This window comes from Parasteatoda tepidariorum, chromosome 7 (genome assembly GCF_982258835.1).
Source record: "Parasteatoda tepidariorum strain Cologne lab strain chromosome 7, Ptep-v5.0, whole genome shotgun sequence".
NCBI classification, from domain to species: Eukaryota; Metazoa; Arthropoda; class Arachnida; order Araneae; family Theridiidae; genus Parasteatoda; species Parasteatoda tepidariorum.
In genome coordinates this window covers 6,281,616-6,287,615 of record NC_141761.1, presented here as the reverse complement: position 1 = coordinate 6,287,615, position 6,000 = coordinate 6,281,616, and positions in this window count along the sequence as shown.

Below are 6,000 nucleotides of genomic sequence, written 5' to 3'. Positions count from 1 at the left end.
CAGGATCAGTCTTTCTGGTAGGGAAAATCTTGCAAATAATCCGAAAATGTCTCTATTTAGAGAAGAAAGGGAAATCTTAGAAGTTACTATTGGTTAATGAACTTGCTCGAGTGATTCCCACGGCTTAAAAGGGAAAAAAGATCTTTATTTAAATTTATGCATAGTTGGGCCAAAAATAGATTTAGAAACAGGATGTAGGTTTTAAAAGTGTGAGAAAGTATTTTGGTTTGAATAATTAATTAGTAATAAAGTAGGAGTTGTTTTATAGCAAAGAAACTAACATAAAAAGATTAATAGAAGCTTTTTATGTTATATATATATATATATATATATATATATATATATATATATATATATATATATATATATATATATATATATATATATATATATATATATATCAGGGGTCTGTCCAGACATTTTGTGAAAGGTCCGTTTTTCGTGAAATTGTGAAAAAATTACTCACATTCTTTCAACCAGGGTCCGATTTTATTTATTTGTGCAAATAGGGTCCGTTATTGCAAAAAAAAAAAACTTTTTCAAGGAGTTTTTAAATAGTAAAGATATACAAGATTACGCTCAACACTGTAAAATTATAATTAAAAAAATTAAATTTTAAAAAATAAACAACAATTGCTGCTTCTAAATTATAGATGCAACATACAAATATTTGGTATTAAGCCTATACTGCTGAATGCAGAATATTAATTTTGGACGAATAATGGAAGAATCGTCTGTCGAAGACGAAACTTAATTCGTTTACATCCATCTTTCTTGTTTTCTGCCCTGGAAAGGGTTTATTCGTTTAACAAAATAATAATGAAGATAAACAAATTTGTGAAGGACGAAGTAGACTTACAAAGGAAGATTCTGCAGATTGAAAGAATTAAAAAGTGAAGACTCAAATTTTCAACATTTGCACACTCAAAATTTTCAAATTTTTTTTATTACACATGAAATTACAATTTGATACTTATGATAAAGTGGTCAAAAAAACTTACCTCCTCAGTTTGAGTGGCAACCGAGCTGCTGGGGGGTGGTACCTCTGGTAGGTATCTTATTTGTCGGTTCATTGTTTTAACCTAAGTAAATTATACATAACAATATTAACAATTACAATTTTCTCATAATTTCGAATATTAATATTTATTTCATTCATCAAAGATAGTTAGCAGATTTTTTTAAAAATTAATTTAAGAAGAGAGTTCTGAATAAAAATAAACTGAACATTTTAGAACAAAAAAAGTCCCGCAGTGGTCAAGATCATTAAACACGGTTCCCAACAGATCACCGAAGTTAAGCAGCATTGCTTGCGGTCAGAGTGAGCGAGGGTGACCACTTGCGTCAGTCTGCGTAGGGACCAAGGGTGTGCGGTATGGGTCCTCGTTTAACTGTTCTACTGTAAAGTGCTCGACATCGCGTGCAGGCCGTTGGACTACCGAAGAGGGGATGCCATCCCCTCTGCAGAGGATCAAAATTGTGATGGCATGATGTCTTCGGATCATACTCAAGGATGTTTCTCAGACCGTCGCCAATAGCCCATTGTGCAGCTCTAGTGCGACGTAAATGAATTACGAAGCAACTACGAAAGCTTTGAACTGATTTCAATAAATTAAGTTCGCTTCATTATGTATTAGTAATACTCATTTTAATATTCAAGCAATAATCTGTACAGAAATCCTATTTCAATAGGGATTCTTTTTTTTCAGGAAACTTTTTCTGAATTTTAATTAAACCAGTAGATCAGGCGAAACTGGCAATATCCAGTAGAGTTGGCAGCTATGTGGATATAATTTTTAAATATAATTTCGAGAGTCGCATTTTGGTGATTTAGAAAAAGTCAATCACATGACGGAAGATATGAAATTATTAAACATTTTTCTTTTGAGCTTTTCGGAGAAAACAGGTAATTTAAAAAGAATACTTCAGTTCAGTGGCCTAATGAATGCAAAGTACTTAAAAAATATCCTGAATAAAAACCCATTACATTCATGTCTAAATATGAAAGTGTCCATAAACTCGTGCAAAACATGCCATAATTAAAATATTGCAGTAATTTAATCTAATCATTAAAATATACTAATATAATACCCGTTATAATAAATATTCTATAATACATCGTTTAATTTAAGAAATTAAAACACGTAATCAAGACGTAATCAAGAGAAAACCAGTCGGTTAAAAACAATAAACTTGAAAATTAAGATTTTATCTAGACTCTTTATAATGAGTCTAATAATTTGGACTGTATACTATATTTTTTTAAATCTATTTTTCTATAATTTCAGCTAAATGTTTCGTCTTAAAATAAAAAAAACAGGTTTTTCTATATATTATTTGCTGAATATCCGCTCTGTTTGAATAATGAATCAATCATAATTGATACAAAACTGAAAGGAATCTATTTTAACAACCATAGAAGTTGACCAAAGAATTCCTTCAAACAAAAGTGAGAAAGATTATCCCACGAATTAAGTCGATCCAATGTTTATTTCAAATTAAATAAACTAGAAATTCGAAACTAAAGTAAGTGAACATTCATTCAAAACTACGAGTTGTTGTTGAAAGGGAGTGGCGGAATGTTCTCGAAAAATTGCTGATAAGGAAATAAAAAAGAAAGATGTGTGCTTCATTAATTCACATTTCAGCAAGCTTGGCATACTAATTAGATAACGGATCAACTGAAAGCATTGCATGTTTGACTTTTTCTATTTTAATAGACCTTGAGTTTATTTCCAAAAAATTGTGTCTTTAGACCAACATGGATTGTGGTTCAATAAATTGTGAAAACGTTGAATAGAAAAATGTGAAAAACACGCTTTTGCATAATACGCACAGAAAATCGACGAGGTAAAGAAAAAATATTTTTCGAAAAGGGAACATGAAGCTCTTTTTAAAAACACCCACAATAAAAAAGCACCTTTGAGGGCTTTAAAAAAACAAAAATTGAAAATAAGCATCTCTACAGGGGTGATTGTGAGCCCAACTCAAAAATCCTGAATCTTTCTTGAATAAAATCATTAATGACGCATTTTAAAAAATTAATACAAATTTAAATTACTGAAAATTTCAAGTCATGAAATTCTAAATCAATTATATGCAGCATAATTCAAATGGATAATTATTACTTTCATGTCTATTACTTTCATTCTACCAGAAAAAATATTTACAAATGAAAGCGATGCCAAGTATAAATGCTAGATCAAATATTTCTAAATAAAATATAGAAGAAATTTTATACATAAATGTGACCGATGATTTCTTGAAACCTTTTTGGCCTTGGAGTCCCGAAAACTTCAGGATCGCGGATAGCGAAAAATCTGGAAATCCGGATTTTTTCCAAAGCACTATCATCTCTGGACCCATTTCAGAAATAAACTCTTATTTTAAAGTTGCGCTTTTTTTTTCCTTAGAAAATAAATTTAATAAAAATACCGAAATTCGAGATCAGCATATATGAATTGTTCAATAACAAATAAAATTTAACATTTTATATTATAACAGGGTGGGTAGCCAAATCTTTCAACAAAAAATAAGCACAAAAAATATTTTAAGCAGTATATACATTATCAAAATGTAAAATAATTTTCAAAGACAATACAACCATAAAATAAAGGAAAAAATAAAATCGAAAAAGGAAAATGAAGCACTTTTTAAAAACACCCAATAAAAGAAGCACCTTTAAAGGCTGTTAAAAAACGAAAATCAAAAATAAGCACCTTTAAGCACTTTTTAAAAATGCTACGCATCACGTATAACCCTCATTAAACAGCTGACCAATTTAAATTTGATAAGTATTGTTCAACTCCACAGTTTTGAACCCAATTCAAAAGACAAGGGAACTCTTGTATTAAGTATAGGGGGAAATTTGCCTTTACTTTTTGATGGAATTCTCAGGCATTTAAGTTACATGGCGAGGAAACCCGCGAAAATCTCTCACGGTGTAACGATAAGGGGACTTAAACCGTCTACCACTGAATATACTTTTGAAGTCAGCAGTGTCGTCTATACTAGCCGGGTGCGGAATTCGGTTCGAACGGCCATCATTGGGAATCGAACCCAATTTACCTCATTGGGAAGCGACAGCTTTATCTCCTGAGCCACCGTGACTCAAAATGTAATATAGTGGAAAATAGCATAATGAACATTTGAATTAGGGATATGTAATGGGGGTGCACAACCTGAGGCCCGATGACGCAATCTGAAGAAGAAAAAATTCAATTTTATTTTCGAAAAAAAAAAAAAATCGGAAATTTGAAATGTTTGCATTTAAGTTTTTGAAGCACCCAATTTCAATCAATGTAGTTTTTCGATGCTTGACGCTGCAGATTTATGCATAGTTTTGAAAATCTCAATATTTTCAATACATCATTATTACAATAGGCGAATTTCGAATTTTAGTTATCGCTCTTCGTGTGTGCAGATTTCATCGTAAATCCAATGACTTTTCGGTAGTTAATTACCATTCATTTTTACGTAGTTTCTGAAATCGCAATTTTTGGAAGTTATATGAAAAGGTTTTTTTGTGCAAACGTCATGGAAAATCTGAATGACTTTTGATCCTTTTTTCGGCAGTTATAGTTACTTATTTCAGCATGGATTTTAAAATTTCAATATTATCGCACGATATTATTACGAATCGCGAGTAAAGAATCGCTCATTTAGATAAAAAAAAAAATTTTGATGTGGTTTATTTGTATCGATTTTATCGCAAATCTAATTATTTTTTCGTTATTTTTTTAATTATTGCTACACATTTCCAAAAGGTTTTGAAAGTCCCAATATTTTATATACGCTTTGCTTTACTTTAACTTCGAATCCTGCATTTAAATATATAACATTTTGATGCACTTTATTTACACGAATTTTATCGTAAATATGAAGGAATCTTAATAATTTTTTTGGTAGTTATTACTATTCTTTCCCTAGTGATTTAAAAAAAAATCTAATATTTTTAATACTATAATTTAACCGCACACGAGTTTTGAATCGCGCACTAAAATAATTACTATTTGTGCTATGTGTACTAATGTACTATTTGTGCCGATTTGAACATAAATATAGGAGTTTTTTCGAACGTTTTTTTTTTTTCCGTTATTGCTCCATTTTTACTTGTGATTCAGAATATCATGATATTTTAACACAATATTACAACTCGTGATATTAGTTTCTGCTTGAAAAAAAAATTTGTAACTTAAAAAGTAATTACTAAGGCCCGGATTTTGATGACATATGCATTTTTTTGCATTTTTGGACATTTTTTGTCCTTTAGAGCATTTTTTTAAATTTATAGGGCATTTTTCATTAAATTTTTTGGCTTATTTTGCATTTTAAAACATTTTTTAAATTTCATGATAATTTTTTCCAATTTTTATTATTTTTTTTATTATTGCACTGGCTTCCAAACAGTGAAGAAAATCTCTAGGATATTAACAGGTGAAGCAACATCTTTTCAAATTGAAGAAGAATTGTCAGTAAGTGAGACCGTCTTTTTCAAATACGAACCTATAACATCAGTAGACGTTGAAAGAAGCTTCTGCAGGAATGAAAATTTACTTTCAGACAAGAGACGCTCGTTTACATTTCAAATTATCAAAAAACATTTAATAATCCAATGTAATTCTGATATTTAGTAATATTATGAGATGGAGGTTGTTATATGCATTAAAGTTTCTATACAAAATGAAATTGTTTTGGTGTCAATATATTTTCCCTTTTTTGTTATTTTAGGATATAAAACATATTTTTCAAACTTTAATGAACGTAGAACAAGTATTGCATTGCTTTATATTTTTTAAATGACTCATAATAATTTTAAAGACCGAAATATTTTTTTAATTCAATATTTTTGCTTTATTTAAAGCATTTTTTTGCCTAATTTTTGCATTTTTAAGGGCATTTTTGGCCCTTTTTAAGAGCATTTTTTGCACTTTTTAAGGACATTTTTTGCTTTTTTTAGGGGCATTAATTGAGATTTTTTAGGTTATCAAAATCCGGGCT